Source organism: Myotis lucifugus, unplaced genomic scaffold (genome assembly GCF_000147115.1).
Source record: "Myotis lucifugus unplaced genomic scaffold, Myoluc2.0 scaffold_46, whole genome shotgun sequence".
Taxonomy (NCBI): domain Eukaryota; kingdom Metazoa; phylum Chordata; class Mammalia; order Chiroptera; family Vespertilionidae; genus Myotis; species Myotis lucifugus.
The window spans coordinates 4,289,811-4,311,225 of NW_005871094.1; the positions used below are offsets into that span (position 1 = coordinate 4,289,811).

Consider the following 21,415-nt stretch of genomic DNA (forward strand, 5'->3'; position numbering starts at 1 on the left):
TGAATGTAGGGACCGATTTCTCATTCATTCAGCAGATACTTAAGTACCTGATGTGTATCAGGCCCTGGTCTAGTGCCAGAGATATATTATTGAAGAAAATGAACTAAACTTCTGTCCTCCTGGAGCCTAAATACAATGAAAACCCAGTATATATATCGTGTGGCAAACTGAGATGATGTGGCGAACAATAAAGCAAGGGAAAGGGCGACTCAAGGCCTAGGAGTATAGATTCGGGTTGGCTAGAGGGGAGAGCCTGTGTAAAATAGGATGGCATTGGGAAGAGGTCTGCAGAAACGGGGGAGCCCCAGAACCCCGGAGCAGGAGCGTGGTTGGCATGTTTAGAAAGGCCAAAGGGTCCTGAGCAGAAGAGTATTCTGGCTGCTGTCTTGAGCAAGAAGCAAAAGTCCTAGGAAGAAGTTTACGATAGCGACTCAGAAAAGGGACGGTGAAGGCTTGGGCTGAGGAAGGGAAGAAATGTGTTTGGGTATTTCAGAGGCAGAGCTGAGCAGATTTGCTGATGGTTTTGGTCATGATTGAAAGAAAGAACTCAAAGGTACTCTAGGTCTATGGTTTTTACATAGGATGTAAATTTACATAGGATGGATTCTCCACAAGGGAAGGATTAAAATACGGTTCTGGGTGTGTGAGGTGGAGGAAATCAGGTGTTTGATTTGGGATATGTTAAACGTGGGATATTTTTTAAGACATCCAAATAGAGATGTTAAGTAAGCATAATGTGGAATGGCTTAGAGCAGAAGTCAGCACATTTTTCTCTAAAGGGCCAGATAGTAACTATTTTTAGCTTTGCAGACCATGTGTGGTTTCTGTCATAGCCCTCAGCTATGTAAGAGCAGCATAGCCAATACGTCTGTGAACAAATGTGACAGTGTTTCAGTTTATTGAAGTTTGAGATAATCTTCTTTTGACAATACCTCTCCCCTACCCCCACCCCCCACCCCCACGCATCTGAAAATGTAAAACCTTTCTTATGGCTCCACTGAAATGGCTGGGTGGCGAGTGGAATTGACCCAGCGCTGTAGGAGGCAGAACCCTGGATTAGAGCACAGGCTCTGGCACCGGCTGGCTTGGATTGGAACCGGCTTTTACCTGCTCTGTATCTTGGAGCTCCTTACTGAAACTTTCTGTTTCCTCAGCTATAACATGAGGATATAATGATGCTACTTCACTAATTTGTTGAATGAGCCGATTTCATAGGGCACCTGTCCTGGTGTCCAGTGCGGGGTAACCACTCAGTGGTGTTTCCTGTTTTACTGGTCCTTCCAGAGCACCCTGCCTGCCATGCCTAGCCTTTGTTAGTGGAATAAAATGGGTGGAGTGAAGGTCTGGAGATGATTTACTCCGCATCTGCTTTCTCCGCACCCAGAGATAGTTTTCTTTGCCATCAAATATTACTATGCTTGAATTCATGTATTTTCGAGTTTTGCATTTGTAGCTTTTGAATTTGTTAGTGATCACTGTTAGTGGCAAGAAAAGGCTCTGAGAAATATTCACCCATTTCTCATACGTTCACTGACTTGATGCAGGTGATTTTGGACTGGCATGAGGAATTGTGGGAGGTATTTCTGGCAGATTAAACCGGCTGCTCAGCAGCTGACTTGCTTTTGGCCTCAGTGTGATGATATCAAATCACTGTAAGTAGTGTCTTCTTGTTTAGGCAAAATATAAGTGATTTTTCCCATTTGAAGGTAAGTCTGGAAAGTACTTATTTAGGGATTTTTACAGAAAACTGAGAAGCACCAGTGAGCTGAGACGACTCCTGATGCGGAATAACCACATTACTATTAGTTAATACTTAATAATTCCATGTTTAATGGCATGTGGTCAAAAGGATGCTGGACTAGGGGTCAGAAGGCATGGCTTTGTCATCTGCTCATTTGACAATTTTCCTAATCTCTGTGGTTTCTGGTTGTATAAATTAGTGTGGAGACTAGTCTCTTCCTTGCTCACCTTTGTGAGTTGTTGGGGGGACCAGATGAGCGGATGTATTTAAATCTTGAAAACTGGGAAGTGCTTAACACATATAGGCTGCTGCCATTAAAGAATATGTACTTGCTTTCCATTGTGTATAAGATATTAATAATCATAAAATTACTTTATTATTATTCAACATCCTGATATCTTTGGCCCATTTCTATAAAATCATGTTTTTGTTTGTTACTGCCATTCCTAAAGTATCTACGTTGAAATTCGTCCATTTAGGATTTCATCTAGGAATATTTGAGAGACGTTTAGTTCCCCAATGATGAAGCATTTTCTAGACTTAATGCCAAGGGTTGTGCAAAGGGTTTTTCTTGCATTGTGATGGTAGTGAAAATACAGTGTCTACCCATTTCTGTTAGGGGATCTACACTCTGTGTTAAGAAGGCATAAAAGCACTGAATCCAGTAGTACATAATGTAAGAAAAACATTTTAATCTGATAACTTGCAGAATCGTCTAATTTACTATGAAATTCAGGTTACCTGTGCTTTAAAAGTGCATATAAATACATATTTTCTTTATTTTAACCAAATGAAATGATGAAAGCATAAACTAGATACCACCTGGTATATTATTAATTGAGAGGGGATGTGAGTCTTTTACAGAATCATTCCAAGGATGATTTTTAAGATCTCTGTGTCATCTGCCCATCAGCTGGATTAACAAACCCAGTAACTGTATATATTATCACTTTTTGATGGTTCATAATCTTATGACTTGAACTACTAATTTCCATTGACCTGATGCAGACTTCTTTTGAGAATATGACCCAAGTCCACTGAGCATGAGAAGCACATTCAGTTAGTGGTTCGCCGGTTGGATCTGTTTCAGTAAACTCTTTATCAATTAGATATTCCCTTGTGTGAATGGAGCCTTCCCCTCCCAGGTGTTTATATTGGCTAGTTCACCAGGTGTCTGAGATAATTTTCTCTTTCACTAACTTGTGAGGCATAATAAGTATAATTTAACTGGACACCAATTTCACACCTCTTAGAACCAGTGTTCCAGTATTCTCTACTGAGAAAAAAGGTCAAAGCCATTTGAAAATTTTTCAGGTCCTTATTTCATTATAAATGTTGCCAGCGTTATTCAGCAACATTGTCATAGATGTGAAGTAAAGTTTGATATTTTAAGAACATTAGAGAATCGCATGTGGGTGTGTGACCTAACAGAGAGATTCAAGTGTTCATTCCCGTTGGTGAGCTGATGAGAGAAGTCTCTTAAATTCCCATGTCCCTCAGGCAGTTCTCTACAGACCGGTCTCTATGATGCCATATCTTATGACAACTGAAATTAGTTATCTGTGTTTATCTTGTAAACTCCATGAGGGCAAAGGTCATTTTCTTATTTCTGTATTTTTCACAGCTCACATGTTCTAAGAGCACAGTGAATGAATCCTAGGTTTACTAGGCTTATCCCATAACGTTATGTCTGAGCAGTTAGTGTAAGTTTTTAAATAAAACAAAATGCTTAGTATCTCCTTCACTAATTGCAATACATATTGGATTGATTTAAATCCATTTGAGTATCTGGCTATTTATAGCAGCAGCATCCTAGTAGCTTACAGTAACATTTATTGAGCATTTGCATTTGTGCTAGGCACTTGGCATAGATTATGTAATTTTATCCCCACAAATAATGCTATGCAATTGCCAACCCTATTGTTTAGATGAAGATCCCAGGGCTTCAAATAATTAGCCCAAGAATGTACAGCCAAAGCATGATCTGGATTTAGGCCAGCTTTTCCACCTGAGCTTTTAGCCATTATCCAGTCTTTAATATTTGCCAGTTCTGCACTCAAGAAGCTGAATCCTGCTGATTGTTTTATTAGTTCTTCGGATGGTAGGTTAGCTCTTTCTGGCTTGAAGTACAACTTCTTATGTCCTGATGTTATAATTTGATTAATGCTACCTCATAACCTGAAAGTGTTAAGCATTCAAAATGCATAATTTTCTCCCCAGGATTTGGCACTTCCTGGGAAAATTTGACCGAAAGGAGGAAATAAGTCCTTATTATCAAGCAAGTACAGAGTGATACTCCTAAGGATTGTTTCAATATCTAGTTGTACTTCTTTTACTTTGAAGTAAGACATTTATAATCATTTGAGTAGTTAAAAATATTTCTGAGGCGTTCATTTGTTCATTCATTCATTCACTCATTCACTCATTCATTCGTAGTATTGCTACAGGACAGTCATCCCATCCCTTCCCTAGAAAGAGAGCAAACTTTCTGTTACTTTTGATAAGTTATTTTGATGGTTCTTTTATTGGAGTCTGGATTGCCTGCATGTTCTTCAAGAGAATGTGTGTTTTCCTGTAGTCTGTTAGTCCTGTGGGAGGAAAGTGAGCAGAAGAGCCCAGATTCCCCAGGGAGCTTCAGGATGAAGGACTCCTTTCTCCGCAGACATCTTGGAGACACGGGTTCTTTGATGATTCGTGTGTCTTGCATGCCTAACTTCTCAATTATGAACTTGAATTGATTTGCTCTACTGCATCCACTTTGCTCTTGGCGTTCATAAGAATGGTGTGGTTTGGCACAGCGTGAAGAGAGCTTTAAAAGCTCTGGTGGTTTGAGGAGCTGAGGGAGATCAGAGAGCTTAGTCAGATATAGTTACAGTATTCAGATCAACAGGGTATGGGATATGTATTGCTTTCCGTTTACAGGCTTCTGTAGATTTCAGCAGCAATTTGCATACACGCTGCAGTCAATCCCATACAATTAAGAAGGAGAGGGAAGTGTACAAGCTGGGCAAAAAAGAACAATACAAAGAGGATGGTGAAAAATAAATTATCATTAAGAAGAAATGTACTTTACTAGTTTGTCACCTGTGGAGAGAGTGGCTAATTAAATTCTAAGGTCATGCTTACATCAAGTGAGCAATTTTTAAAAGCCTTTTACTTATGGTAGGTGGCATAACTTCTATTGCATCATAAAGTGTCAGGCTCCTCTGTATGATTAATTGGCTTTTTTGATTGCTTGACTTCTTCCTTGTCAATTAGTACCTTCATTTCTATATTCCTCTGTGCAAAGCTTGGGGGAATAATAACACCAACTATGATAATAAAGAGAAATGACAACAGAACAGATTATTGTCAGCTCCGTGTGCTGCTTATGGGAAGAAATTATTATGCATTTCTACTACCAGATGAAGTCTGTCATTGTAAAAATATTTCATTGAGTGAAGCTGGGTCAGCCTTTTCAAGGGATTAATGAGGACACATACACAGACCACTGACATCTGAGATATTAAAACATAAACAGTCCTTTTTGGGGTAGGGAGATAACTTAAACTCAATGTATGGGATTAAAAACTCCTTGGATATTTTCCCCCTATTTGCTTCCTAAATAGTTGTCAGTGATTCTAGGTTGTATGGGTGGCTAATATACACTAAATTGTTGTGTATGCTTTGATCATGCAATGAGATAATAGCAAATTTAGCACAATAGTTAAAAGCATCACGTTCCGGTAGATATGCCTTGGTAGGTCATGCTAGTTTGCATTTGTCAACCTAGAGAAATGTATTGTTTTATGACATTTGCAAATTTTGTGCTGGCTTCCTCTCTCACCTTGAAATCAAGGCAGATTCTCTGTAGTTTCTGTCGTTACCAAGAGTTTCAGAAGCAGACAAGGTTCTCTGCTCCAGGAGTTTGCACATTGAAGACCGTAGTAGCCAATGTCACTTTTAATTTTAATGACATTACAAATGACAGAGATGCCAATAAAATGGTGGCATGTACCTTGAGTTGCTCTCAATTTTTTTTTTATCAGTAACGAATAATGGTAGTTCAAATAAATGCCCTGAGATGTTCATTGTTAGGTAGAGAAGTGAATAATGCCCAGTATCACCATATCTTTTGTTAATGTAATTGACACAGTTATTTATAACTTAGGTTCAGAGTCTGAACCCGTTGATACTCTTACCTGCTTCCCTAAAGGAAGTTTATTATTGCAGATATTCCAAAAGTAACTAGCAAGATGCACTTTAAAAAAATTTCATTCTCTGAGGGGGAAAAATCAATACAGTATGTTGGAAATGGGGGTCTTATCCTTAATTCATTATTCAACAAGTCCTCCAAACGCATTGGCTTTCTGTTAACCTCTCTGAATTTTCTAATGGGGAATGTGGCTTGGGTAACCTTGAAATGTTTTTTTTTTAATCTGGCTTTAAGGATATGAGGCCCTTTTTTCCCCTCCTGGATAAGCATCCTGTTGAAAGTGCATCCTGTTAAAATGATCCCCTTAACCGGAGCCAGTTTTTCTGTGCCGAAATTTAGAAGAAAGATTTGCAAATCATGGGATCAGCACTTAATTTGGGGCTCTCTTGACCATGTAGGCTGTCAAGAAGTATTAACCTTAAGGTAAGATGAGAACATGGAGTACAAAGCTGTGAGATGATGGCGCACAGTACACCAGGTATTAAATAGCATTATCCATCCTTCTTGCTGCAGTAAATAGGATTTCACTATTACGATGTGTCAGGGCTTTCAGTGAAATCAAATTTACAAGACACTAAACTGCCATCCTCTCTGCTGAGCAGCTTTATTCTGGGATCTTGCTTTCATATTAATCCTGTTGGTAGGAAATACTTGTACCAATTGTGCATGGAAATTATAATTTAATGATCGCTTCCTTTTCTCTATTCAGAGCTTAGAATGGACCACTGTGCTTTGCAGTGATAGCCCCAGGGCTCTGAGAAGGAGATAATACACAGTTCAGCTTTAAAGCCCAGCATTGCTTTTTTGTGAGTGCTGGTAATGATCATAAGTGCTAAGATGCCAACAATATGGGTTGCATACTTTCTCTACTCTGCACGTTTCTTTCACCTGGTGAAAGACTATGCAATAAAATAATTAGAGTCTGTTTACCATGACGGTTCTTTAAAGTGATATGCCACTTGAATGTGGAAAGACAAGGTAAAAAACAAAGTGTGATGAAATCCAGGGAAAATTAATTCCACTTTTAAAGATTCTGTTCATTTTGTCTAGGGAGGCTCAGCAGGCTGTTTTATTTGAAAACACAATTAACAGCCCCTTTCCTTTCTTTGGGATCTTTTCTTGCTATTGATAACAGTGTTGCAGCCAGCAAGTCATTCTGTGTTTCCTTTGTATGCCATTGCAAATGGGCTAAATCTCTTGATTTTTCTTTATATCCAATTTTATAATTAGTGATTGTTTTGCTCCTTGATGTTTTGTTTATTTATAAATTTCAAATGTACTACGTAGGCAGACCAACCAAGGCTTTTATTTCTCTATTTTACTGGCGAAAAATTAAAATACATAACTATTCTTTTTTTTTTTTAAGGAAATTGCAGGGATGGTGTAAGAAAATGCCCCTGATGGCAGTTTTATGTTCAGACCATGAGCTAGCTGTGTCTCTGTAAGGTATTATGTTTCAACACATTAGCTTCAGTTAGGAAGATACATGTGGTCATTCACACATTTGCAAATAATATTAGCTCTTATGATTATCAAATCAGAAGTCCCCCACATCTGAACTTGGCATATAAAACAGGTTTGCACAATAAGGTCATCATTTAATGAAGGGAATCTAAAACCATTTTGACCTTGGTCATTCTTATCAGAATTTTGGAGGCTAGACAGAGTCCTTGGCATTCACTGTTGACTCAAAAACACAGTCACTGTGCATAGATATAGTGACAAATGCAAACGGCACAACTGCCCTTTGGCATCTGGTACAGAGCTTTTAATTGCCATAGTGGGGCCACGGAGGCTGTGTCTGACTATTCTTTTCCAGAGCAGAAATGTTTTATTTTTTTTCCTTGTTAATCCTCACCCAGGGATATTTTTCCATTGATTGTTTTTTAGACAGAGAGGGAAAGACAAAGAGAAACATCGATGTGAGAGAAATACATTGATTGGCTGCCTACTGCACGAGCCCTGACCAGGGCCTGGGCTGGGAAGGAGCCTGCAACCAAGATACGGGCCCTTGACTGGAATTGAACCCAGGACCCTTTGGTCTACAGGCTGACACTCTATCCACTGAGCCAAACTGGCTAGGGCCAGAGCAGAAATGTTTTGTGAGGAATAGCCACTACTTTTGTCCCATAAAGGTCTAAACCCCTGGGATTTACAGGGAATTTAGTGGGTTGAAGAGATCCATCAGGTAAATGCTCCAATAGAGACCCAATGAACTAACTGGGTGCCTCAAACAGTTCTCTCTGAAGATAAATATTAAATGTGTAAGTTTCCTCAGGACCCTCAGTCACCGTGATAGTACCTGGCACATAGCAGGCATTCGATGACTTTTTAAATGAATGTGTTCGGGAATGGGATGGGATCCATGCCAAATAATCTTGAGGAATGTCAGGTTTAACTAAGCTGAACATTATTTCTGTGGGCCTTCTCAGAGTTGATGTACATCTGGAGCTTGCAAGCTGAGGATACGGCATGCCATGTTTCAGCATTACACTCAAACCACAGAATATTTTTTCAAGATATAAACTTAACACACATCTGAGATTTGCTGTGCCTGCATAGTGCCAGTACCTACGTTTTTTTTAGTCCTTCCTGATTTGTATTCTAGGATGTAGAGGTCAAGAAGCCATCCATTTTATTGGTAGAGTTCCTAATTTTTGAGGGCTTCTGAGGACCTGCAACCCAGAATTGCCTTCCTTCACACTGTGTTGCAAAAGGGTAGGCAGATGAGAAAGCGGCCTGGAGATTCTGAGGGTCCTCTGGTGGGCTTGGTGCTCTTGTTTCTCTTCCTCATGCCCAGTCTCTGAGTCTTTTAGGAAATACACCACAATATCTAGTTCTGTATCTATGTTCACATTCCCGGTTCAAGCTCGCATTATTCCAGGCTCCCCAGAATTGGGAGCGATGGGTAGTGGGGTTTCACCAGGACCCAGAGTCTTGCCTCCTCCTCCCTAGCAGCCTCTCCTATGTGACCAGTGGGAGACTAGGATACTCCCAGGAGGCTTTCTGGCCTTAACATTTATTATGTAATTTCATTCTCCTTCCCCCAGTTTTCAGAAGATTTTTGGTGGAAGTGGGCATGGCCTTTGTTGTTTAGAACCATTAGTGTTAAGTAGCAGATTCTCACCTGAGTGTCCCTTAGCAACTTTTGTTTTTTTGTGCGTTTTTTATAAACTAAGCACCAGGAGTCTTAATAGTGGATCGTGTTCCACAGCAAAGAAAAATTACAGCAGTTCCCTTATCGGGTGTGGTCAGATGATGGATGCACTTAGTGTGGGGAAGTACATGGGCTAAATTCATAGGAGAGATGCTGAAAGGGAGGAAACAGTAAAGGATCTGTGGATGGGGCCTTACTCCTCCGAGAGGATGGAGAGAAAAGAAGAAATACTATGGGCAGAAATCAAAGTTGCAAGCCACGTTAGATCGTCCAAGGGAACGGCGAGACCTAGTGTGATAGCAACAACAAGAGGAGGGGTATGGTGTCTGAGAATGGTCCTCATCTGGCTGCCACTGCCACTTGGACACTTGTGCCTCCCCCATCTTCCTTTGCCGTAACCCACTCCCTTTGCAAAATCATTTCTTCCTAGTGGATCTGTGAAGTAGCCCTCGAACCACTGTATCCACAGCAGCCCTGGGGCTTCATTAGCCTGCTGTTTAGATTGCATAGATATGCAATCTTGGGGCATAAATTTCCTGCAAATTTAAATTGTAACTACACATATTATGAGTTTACTGTCATTTCCCCTCTCTAGTTTAAGGCCAGAGATATTCTTCTGATCCCAAGCTACTTGAACTTCAACTCAGTGGCTTGCCTAGGCTCTGTCTCAGAATTAACCTGAGTAATTAGTCTCGGAAATTCACCCATCACTCAACTATGATTAAGCCATAACTGCATTTAACCTCCCGTGGTTGTTTTTCATCCATTCCTTGCTGTTGCTCCCTGGGAAACCCCCACACTAGCTGATTGTCAGTACAGTCTTCTGCCCTGGATATTGGATATTTCCTTATTGGGGGATGTTGAGCACTTATATGTGCCCAGGAATCGTGCATTGTTGGTACCTGTGATGCACACAGAGGGGCTAAATCAGCCACATGTACCTCTAGTATCTCATCTCTCCTCTTCGCCTGCTACCTCTTCTTAATCAGTATTTCTAGAAATTAATTGTAATGAACCTTGCAGGTGTCTTCTACCTTGTCTAGATGGACTATATGGTGCAAGTTAGAGTGAAAATAGAAGTGAGAGGAGAGTCGCTTGAGGCTGAGACCCTTAGCTTATGTCCTTGGGTAGGCAGTCCATTTTTGCTTTTCTGTTTCTCTAACTCTCATTAAAATGAAAATGTAACCTAGAACTACAGTGTGTCTGTAGTTCCGAAAAAATAATTCTAGTACTAAATTGTGAACTCTCCTCTCATGATGTAGTTGCTCTAAATTGCAGAAACTTGGCAGAAATTCCTAGAACTATTTGTAAAAATTCAATAGCATGTAATTAAAGACAGGGACTGCTATTTCACTGTTGGATACATTAAAAATTATATATCATTTGGATTTGACCTTGAAGTTGGTTCCCAAAAGAATAATGCCAGAAAGAGAAAAGGGTGAATATTTTTAGTCTAAATAGAAGCACAAAGTTATTTAAAGTAACTAACTATATTCACAGAGATATCACTTATACTCTAGCTATTTAAGAATAATTATGCAAAAGATAGTTTTTGAATGAATATTACTTTGGAAGTAGCCAAATAGAAACATTTTTATGATTTTTATGATTATGATGAGATTCTGGGTTTCAAGCCTTGCTTGCCAGGCAACAAAACAAGGCTGATGTTTTAAGCCTATGCTGACTAACAATTAAAACCAGTATTAATACAAGAACCTGGATGCTGTATCAGTGAAATGAAATATTTATAGATACATACAAGTTTATTGTTCCTTGGAACTTTAACATTCATGTAGTAGAGAAGCGTACTTTTCCAGGTAAGAAAACAGATTGTTTTATGTAGTTGGGGGAGTGGGGCCAGTGTTCACCATGTCATTGTCTCATCAGATAGGTTCCAGAAAGTGAATGCGTATTTGTTTGTTTAGGTTCCTGGAACTAATTTTCGTCGCCATCCAAATATTGCAGAGGTGGCTGTAGTACAATGAATACTTGGGTACCATTCCTGAGGTTTTATGAAACTCAATCTAATGAACAGTAAAGTTTTACTACCTTTGCTGATATCATGGTGCAAAGCAGGCACGCAGTAGTTTGTTTTTATAAATGCTGTACGGAATGAAAGAAATGTTTCATAGAACTCACCTGAATTCTTCTGTCAGAGGAAAGCACTGCTGACTTGCTCATTTGTTCCCGTGGCTGACGTTCATATACCCACGGTGTCGTAAAGCAGTAATTCCCAGGTGCTTGTCTCTTGGTCATTTCATGATTACCTGAGATATTCAGTAACCTCAGACCTCAGAATGTTAGACCTCATTCTGCTGCAACGGATCAGACATTTGGGACCTCTCCCTCCAAGGACCTCATGGTAAACTTTTTCTTAATCCTCACCCAAGGATATGATTTTTATTTATTTTAGAGAGAGGGAAGGAGTGAGAGAGAGGAACATCGACGTGAGAAACATCAATCGATTGTCTCCCCCACACTCCCTGATGGGGATCAAACATACAACCTAGTTATGTGCCCTGCCTGGGAATTGAGCCCGCCACCTTTTGTTGTCAGGACGAGGCTCCAACCCACAGAGCCATCTGGCCAGGGCCCTCATGGTAAATGTAATGACATAAAGACAAGTGGACATGGATTCCACTGTTACACCTCCTGCTTCTTGGCTCTTGGTCTTCGAGAAACACCAGGTAACCTGTCTCACCCTCAAGCCCTCATCTGTAAAGTGGCTTTTATAACATACTTCTCAAGGGCATGGAGCTGAAATAAAACATTGTGTGGATTTACACGGATACTGAGTTAGGCCAGCACTAGCTATCACCGTCAGTCCCCGGCATCTAGGAGACTGATGATTACACGCTGCTTGAGGGAACTTGTTGGGGGTTGAGGGTCTGGGAAAAATTTATCCATTGTTTTATATTGAATTTTGCCAGAAAGAATAGAATCATTGGCTCAATTGTAGAACTACTTTGTAATATGGAAATAATAAAAGGAAACTATAATTAGGCTTACATAATCGCAGATATTCAGAGCTCTTTAATGTACTCATTTTATTTGATAAAATGGGATTTCACTTGTATGTATTTGGCTTCAAATTGGGGAGATTACATCAGAGATGGTAACCTGAGCACTTTGCTTGTATCTTTCTGTCTTCCTACATCTTTGGACCAGAGGCTGTTGGCCTCTTTGTCCATTTAGTTAAAGTAATAAAAGCCTAGCTGATGGGTGGGGAATTTTAAACAACAACAGTAAAACAGAACTGGTCGAACTTTTACTTCTCCAAGTTAAAAATGGTTTCTTTATAAACTTTGAGATACTGTAATGTTGGAGGCCAGCTCCTCGAGACCAGGGACCGAGCCTTGTGGTGGCGAGGTGTGGGGATACCAGCTTGACGGAAGTTGCTGGGTGTGGGGAGCACAGGGAGAGAGGACACAATAGGGTTCTGAGGGAGTACAGACACCCCTTCAATAATGTGCTGCAACATGTCTGGTTTTTATGTTTTGTTTTAATCTTCTGTTGCAAGTCTCTGACTTAGGACATCCATGCAGGACATGGATTCATTTGTTCATTGTGATGTTTGGATCAAGCTGTTTAACAAGTAAGAACCGAATGAGTCTTTTTTTTTTCTTCTTCATCTTTTGCATTATCCATTGAAATTGAATGGATAGATGAGGAGGAGAAGGAAGCATGGGTGAGACCAGATCGTAGGTAGTTTGGGGACAAGAACAAGAAGATGTGGTAGAAAGTCACAGGGGTGATTCCTGGACAGACACTGCTCTTCTGATGGTGGAGTTTTACAGTTAAGAATGTGCCTGGTTACAGGGGTCTTTTCTTGAGAAGAAATGAAACTTTGATTTTGGATAAATTCTGCCTAAGAGGCAGAAAATATTTCTGGTGGGGTCATGGCTTAGGAAAATGGCAAAGGGTTGTTTGTATCGATATTGTAGATTTCATTTCTACAGAAAAATGTGCTACATCAGACCTTTTTGCAGTTTATGCAAGAGTCTTACATTAAAAGTACTCACTAAGAGCAAAATCTTTACAGCTTCTGCCTCAAAAAACAAACAAACCAAAAAAAAACACAACTAAGGTTGGTTAGGCCCCCAAATTATCGTTTCTTTATGCAGGTGTTTTATTTTTTAATCCCTTAAATCAAAGTACATTATAATGACTAATGCATTCAGTTGTATAAATTATGGGCATTATAAGGATTAAACCAAGTTCCTCAGTTGTGGGTGAATGCCTTTTTTTATTTGAATATGCTACAGTTTAAAGATAAAGGCATACGCAGCTATTGTAAATCGGTCTTTCTTTCTCATTTTCTCTGTGGTATAAAGTATGGTTAAATACCTGCCAACTTGCCACCTTAAACACCCACACTGCAATTTTAAAAATTTCCCGTAGCCTATTTTATATAATGTACTCTCTGGATCTTCCTACTAGTATTTGAAGAAAATCATTTTTCTTTTGAGAAAATTGCACCTGTTAAAGCTTATCTATGTAGAAAAACAGGGAATGGGGAGATACTCTTTATACTTCATAATTCTCATTATTTACTTATCTTAAAAGCAGTAATAGTAATAAAATACCATATACTTATAGTAAGTATATTAAGGAATTGAAATGTTGACTTTTATTTAACATATTTCTAGTGGTAACTTTGTTCATGGACATTTTAAGGGAGAGTGAAATGTGTGCAGATATAATAAGTGAAATAAAAATTCTAAAATGTGTATTCTCAGAAACATACCTTGCATGTTCCTCTGTCAGTTTTATTTATTTATTTATTTATAGAATTGCATTAACTTTATTTTTTTAAAGTATTACATATAATATTACATATGTCTCCCTTTCCCCCCCTGACCTCCCCCTGTCCACCCCTACTCTCCAATACATGCCCTCACCACCGCACTGCCCCTCCTCCCCCCAGTGTCTGTGTCTATTGGTTATGCTTATATGCATGCATACAAGTCCTTTGGTTGATTTCCAATTTCTGGAATTGATTTAGAATATGATTTAGAATACTTTTAATTTGCTTAGATTTTTGTAAACTTTTGAGAAGTAATTATTGCCGTAACTGACAATATTTTTATTAGGTTTTTTTTTTTTTTAAGCAAGCCAATTCTCACCCTTGTTATAATTTAGAACCCTCTTTTATTGTCTTAGGCTTTGTCATGGTGAGCTGTTCCAGGCTCTCAAGTGAACTGTGTGGGAGGCTCCATTGTGAACTCCGGGGGTGGACCCGAGAGGACAGCAGACAGAGAGCACTTCCTTTTCATAGAGTTAACACTCTGTTCATATAGGACAGTCAGTAACAAATACCTTTTATGTTAAGTGGTGATAGGTTTTATTTAGAAAAATAACATAATAATGGAAGAGAAAATGCCAGTGTGTGGGGGTGGTGACGGATAGCGATCTTGTTTTATAGAGGGAGATGGCCTTGGGTTAGGTGCCGCTTGGGAAGGGTCCGAGCGCCAGGCGTGAGCCACGGCTGTGGAGGAAGAGCCTTGTGGTAGGTGCCGCTGAGCACCAGTTCCCCAGGTCTCTTCCTTGTTTCCATGCCATTTACTACTCTACTGTATTCTTCACTATCTGTTCAGAAAGTGCCAGCTTTGCTTTTCAAGTACAGTATCAGTCTTGCCAAGCCTGGCAGGCGGTGCTTATTTTGGTCTGTACTTTGTTAGCAGATCGGTTCTATGCTGGGTTCAAATGGCACTGATTTCAGGAGTTCTAATCCGCGTTCTCCTGGAGGAATAGTGTAATAGGCACTATGGAGCTGGCAGGCGAATGGTGAAGTGTTTTTAAAAATTTCTTATCAAGTGAAAATGTGCTGGAGTCTCCCTGTGCCTTTGTGCTCCCTTCCTCCAAGTCCCCAACCCCCCAATCCAAGTCAACAGGAATACGTAGCTGTTTGAAACCACAGTTATTGTGAGCGTATGATTTTGCCAGCACTGTGCAATGCACTTTGTGTCATCATTTTATTTAATCTTTCCGTCCATTCAGGACTTTTGTCCCCATTTTACTGAGTGGAGTGAGGCAGAGTAATGGTGAGCAAGGTCACAGAGACAGAACCCTGACAGTAAGCTCACATTCTCAACCTCTATGCTGCACAGACTTATGGGAGGTTAGAGTTGGGATGGGATTGAAGTAGACGCACAGGAGTTAAGGAGGCCCCTACCAAAGCTGAGTGGTATGTGGATGATGCCACACATCTATTTGAATAATAGTTGGGCAGAAATTCCCCCTCTAACCATAGGTGGGAAGTGGTTAGCCTGCCCACAAGGTTGGCAGAGCTGTTTCCACCACCTCCATGCTCACTTTCTGGCTTTCTAAATTAAGCTTATCAAAGCAGAAAAGGCCTTATAGCTACTATTTGTACCTGTCCTCTGTGTACTGAGTCTTCAGTTTGGGGGTTAATGTTCTTTTCCCCCCTCTCTCACCTTTGAGGGAATTTCTCTCCCCACTTTTAGGCTCAGAATGCCCCTGCTGCCCTCTAACCTCCTACATGAAGCCTTCTGATCATTCTGTTTACATGTGACCTCTTTTCATAAGGCAGTTTTTATATCGCTATTGGAAAGCCAGGCTGCTTATATTCAATCCTGGCAGTACCACGGACAAGCTCAAACTGTCTTTTAACTAGAGGCCAGTGCACAAAATTCGTGCAAGAGTAGGCCCTCACAGCCACCCCCCCACCCCACTGGTCAGTCCGGAAGGTCATTCCGCCTTCCAGTCTAATTAGCATATTAGCTCTTTATTATATAGGATTAGTCAACTTCTTTGGGCCTCAGTGTCCACCTCTGGAAAGTGGAGGTAATAGTACCACCCTGGTGGTGGTATTAGGAGGTCTAAATTAGATAATCTATAGAAAGCACATAGGTTTGTTATCTTAACTCCCTAGCAGATTCTACATGAGTGGAGGACAGAGGTTGTATAGTATAGATTTTTGTGTTCCTCACCTATACCTTCTTGTATAGAAAAGATAAAGAAAGAGTTTACTTTATCTCTTAAGGGCATCTTCAGAAAGTCTTTTACTTGGATAAAATAAGCAATGAACCTAAATTGAAAAATCTTATCATCCTGTGTTGTATAATAGAATCCGTAGGAATTGTTAACCCTTAAAAACCTACATTGCTTTTTGTCTAAGCTGGTTACATAAGACATAACAAAAATAAAGGCAACTCTAGTATCTAGCATCATCATAGCACAGTATAATGTTCTTTTTAAGGAAGTATCCTCTGCTTTGTTTTGACATTGCCTATATTGGGAGGAAGAACACAAAGTAATCTTGGGAAAATGTTATGCTGTGCTCCACCGGCTTCTGTGTAGTGGCTGAACATTTAAGGGGCTTTCAGTGAACTAACCAAGTGCATTGCCGCATCCCTTTCTTCCACTGAGTTCACTAACTGTACCTAAGGCTTTCATAAGAACAAGGATCTCTTTTCGGTGGTAAACCAAGGCTCCAAGGTAGCAGGTGAACTGATCTGTGTTGCAGTCTGAATATCAGTGTGGCTACCCCGGGTGCTCTTAGCTCAGATTTCCAATCGATTTAGGAAAAGAACATGTCTGTATGAACACTTAGCTAGAAGATGTCACTGATCTGTAAAGATAATATTCTTACTTGCATTTATACTTTTCTTATCCTCAAAATGGTTCCACGGGTCTTGAGGCACATTTTAAGCAATAGTATATCAAGAAGGCTGGAGTTCTCTAACATACAAACTCTACGTGGGCAAACGACTAACAATCGATTTTTCTTTGTGCGGCACAGTGCTAGACGGTCCATGCTTTGTGGAGCTGAGGACGAAACCCCAGCTCGTCGGTGTCAGAGTGAGGATGATCAGGGCAGTGCTGGGCTAGGCCAGCTGTTGACGGGTTTTGTTAGTGGCTGACAACCGCAATGGAACTTTCCATCGCATTATTGCATCTGCTTCTTGTCAAGAATGAAAGGTGTATAACAAAGGTTCCAGGGAAGTGAAGGCAAAGAGGAAAGAATAAAAGGAATTGAAGAGAGAAATACAAGGGATTGAAGACAGCTGTACTCTAAATGAGCTCCCCATCCTGGTGGGAATGACTTGCATCTCAGCCTGGAGAATTACAGATGGGCGTGCAGCTGTGCTGATGGAGTGGCTGCCTCAGAGGCCAGTCAGGTGTCTGTGACCCTCTGGACCAGTCATTTGGTCGGGATGAGATAGGTGAGCCTCTAAATGACATTCTTCTCCTTTAACTCTGATTCTTTCAACAAAAGGGCAGTTCAGTTTTTAAAACAAAGACCCTGAGACCCAGAGAGATTGGATGACTTGTTCAAGGTCACAAGCAGTCAGACCACTTTTGGGAAGTGACCCCTGTCAACCAGAGGTCTCCAGCTCTGAAATAGCTGCCTTGTGGGCTCTGCCGGCTTCCCTGTCACCATCAGGGTTTTAGGCAGAATGAGAGTGTCACTTGCCAGGCGTGCTGTAAAGAAGATGCTTGCAAAGGATTCCATGACTCGTTGGGTTCTCACAACTTCAGATTCTGTGATTCCAGCTTAATAAGACAGTATTCCTCCCCTAGCTCCTTACAGAAATGGATCTTTAAAAGCATTTTCTTTTGAAAATAGCAGTTAGCTTTGCATCTCAGATACTTTACAGTGTACCATGTGCATCATTTATTTGGAATATTAGTTCGCCAGCTAATAGCCCACAATTTTAGTTATGTATGAAGGGTAGTTTGGTGAAATAACTGCAGCTCCCCGATAAACCCGGTGCCCAAGAAAGCTTCTTGTCTCAGAGAGACCCTCATTTTCCCGGCTGTCAACCTGACTGATATTTTAATTTTTCTGCCCTGTAGAAAACTTCAGTCTGTTATCCAATAGATAAATGAATGAACCCCCAGGAAATGCAGCAGAATGTTTCCGTTTGCCAATGCAATAAATGCAGAAGCTAATAAATGTCTACTTCCATCAGGAGGAGGCGTGTAATGAGTAAATGATGAGAAAAGGAATTCGGGGAAACAAATGATCCATTCAATCTACGATGACAAACAATTTCTTAATAACTTGGCCTCTAGTTGGAGAAAGGGCTTTCACCAGGCAGAGAGAATGCCTGTTGAAACGAAGCCTCGCACAAGGCCATTTACATCTAGTTGCTGATGGATTCGTCTGGTTACATTTGGGTCACATCGAGCAGTAAAGCCGCTATTGAGACGCTGCCTGGTTATTGCAGACCTCCATGGCTCTGTAATTTCTGTGACTTGTGTGCTAGGAAAAGGGATCATTTCAAGGCCTAATTCACATTCCTAACCCCAGATTACATTTATATTTCACATTTGTCTCTTTAATAAAGGCCTTCTTCAAAAGTAAAGATCCAGTCTCTTTCCCTTGAGATGTGCTCACATCACAGGGATTCCACAATTGTGAACATCTTTCCTCTGGGTGAATATGCTGTTCTTGAAAGCAGTTGCCGGACCTCAAGGCTCAAAGTCTCCAAGGTCTGCCTCTGTGGAAACGGACAGAATACAGGCTGCTTTGCCCCTCGTGGACGGCTGCATTTTTGCTCACAGGTCTTGTTTGGATGGACTTGCACCAGCAGAAGGCACAGCGTGACTAAGATGGGGGAAATGAGATAGGCCTTGGAAGGAGGACCGTCAGAACCCACATTGAAGACATGGGAGAGAGACTCCACGCCAGAACGAAAGATCATTTGATGAGATGCATTTTATTATCACCCCTCTGTGGGATCTTTCTAAGAACGTTTCTCAGAAAAGTCACATGGAAAAGATTGGCTACCAAACACCAGCAATTTCCAGGGACAGATTTTCATGAATATTTCTAGAAGAAGACTATCAGATTGGCTCACTGCATCTTCCATAATTATCTTTTCTTCCCCATCCTACCTCTTACCCCCCCCACCCCCATATTTTTTTATAAGAAAGACACATTCTGGCATGGTGCAGTACCACATGAATGAATGCATTTCTGCCGCAGAGCAGCGGAACCTTTAAGCAGTAGTAGGGTTCAGGGCCGTCATGCAGGAAAATGTTAATGAGTCCTCAGATAAAAGCTGGACAGGGGAGGGAGTGCGGGCCTTAGTGCCCTGGCAGCCTGTGCTGAGCCTCCTGGATGCAAGAATCCTTGCAGTGCTTTCCGAGGGAGAGCCATTATACCTGAAAGCTAAGACTCTTCAGTGTGCTCCTATTCACATGCATATTTCCATGCCAGATCTTTCAGAGGCCTCTCCTTTGAAATACAAAAAAGATAAACACGTCTTTGAAATGGATAGGTGATCCCCTTGCCACTTTTGAAATCGGTCTCCCTTTCATATCTGAGATTTTTAACCCTTAAATTAAGACTGGCTTTCCTATTCACCCGAGTCGCTTTGTATGCATTGCCAGCACTTGAGCGAACCATGTCACAGTTATTTATTCACCTCTGAGTTTGGGCTCTAAATCGATGAAAGGAAATTAAAACTTGAGATAGGTGTTTCATCTGCATTGGATCTTATTTTGCTTGGGTATTGTGGTTCATTCTTATGTGACTGACCATAGAGGCATTATATTAACAAGGAAAATCATGAATTTGTCAAGTACTGCATAGAGTCTTTGTTGCTTTGTAAGGAAGAAACTACAATACTAAAGATTTCACACCCTAAGGCCTTACAGCCTGGACTTGGAGCATAAGACTTGGGCTATTCGGTTTGTGCACTTGCTACCTATGGGACACCAAGCAAACGTGTAGCCTTGGTCAGGTAACCATTCTTGGTAGGTAAAGTGAAGCCATGGCTTCTGACCTTTCTTCCTTCTTGGCTGTTTTGTTTGTGTGTGTGTTTTTTCCTTTTTAAATCAGTTGAGATAAATGGTTGTTGCCTGACCATGTTTGCTGTTGGGAAGTCCAAGTCTCCACAGCCTCCCAGCAGTTTGAACTCTGCTCTCATGGACCTGTGTTGACAGTAAAGGTGGGCGCCCCAGAGCCTCAGCTGTTGTCTGGGCACTGTTTCACCTGGGTATCCAACCCTGTGGGTTGTAAACACTGGAATGGAATAACTACTTTTTAAAAAGTGTTCCCTTCCCCTAATACCTGGCTCTTAGGTTGTCAGTTATTATTTGGGTGAATAAAAAAATGAACATTGACCTGCTTAGCAAATGGCAGAATAATTTCAAAGACACCAGGAATAACCTGGGCTTTAACCTTCATAATTTAAAATAGATGTCCCCCTGTTTTAAAATCTATCTTATCTGCTGTGGCCTTGTGGATGAATTCATTTGTGGTTTGTGGAAATTCCAGGTTTTTGTTTTTGAGAAAACTGGCACAGTTTGCAATATTACAAGAAACTGTTATGTAATTGTCCTTTTTCTTAAATCTATTGACCAAAGACTAAAACTTAAAGGAATTTAAATTTTTTTTTTTCTCTTCAGGAGAGAAAAAAAGCCTAAATAACTCATCCCTCCATTGTCTGGGTGCTCTATTACGTATGTTATCTGTCCTTTGTGGTTAAATATTTATGTTGCTTTTCATTTTTCAATATTATAAACTCTGTGGTGAAAAATTTCCTAGTGAAATTTTTCTAAACACCCATAATTAATTTTAGATATTTCTAGAAATGAAACTGAGTTAAAGGCATTTGAAGCGTGTTGCCATAAATTGTATACTCTTACTAGCAAATTATGAGGGAGCCGATTTCTTCATATACTCATCAACACGTGGTAACATTTGTATAAACAAAAAGAAAACAGCCAATTTGATAAGGGTAAAATAAATGGTTTTACCAAATGATTTTGTCTCACCAATTTTCTATAACCTATCAACTGCCACTTTCAGGGAAATGTATGTGCCAAATACTGGACTCGAGGCATTGTTTTCCATCAGGAGATTTTGAAGAAGGGCATCTACTCTTGGGTGAAAGTTTTGCTTAGAAAATTATTTGAAATGTCTTTGCTTTGGTTGAGTTTTGCATAGTGTTTCTCCTCGATCTCTGACAGTGCACAGTGGCGGGGACCAAAGTAAATCCACAGTGAGACACTGTCATGGCTGCTAGTGCCCTGCCCCTTACCTGTGCCACGCCCAAGACTCTTGACTGTAGGCATTAAATGTCTGCATTAATGAGTCTATCTCAGAGGTGACACAGATAGCTTCGATGCATAGTTATGACATTACTTTTTGAAGCACAGGAATGCTTTGCCATTTCTATCGCTTCAGAGCACCCTCATTAAGGCTTGTAGCTGGTGAGCCTGCGGAGGTGTCAGAATGTTTTCATCATCTCCCTCTCTTGCAGAGACGGCACAATTTGGGACTCTGAGCCTGGCGGTGGCAGTCTCCCTTTATGTGAGCTGCTTATTTTCTGTAGTGTTGGGA

General features: G+C 40.6%; 1 protein-coding gene across 1 annotated transcript in view; it reads left to right on the top strand.

Annotated features, from left to right (window-relative positions):
• The window catches only part of CHCHD3 (coiled-coil-helix-coiled-coil-helix domain containing 3), a 265,354-nt gene that overhangs the window by 180,129 nt on the left and 63,810 nt on the right, over positions 1-21,415 (top strand). The gene's annotated exons all lie outside the window — the stretch shown is intronic.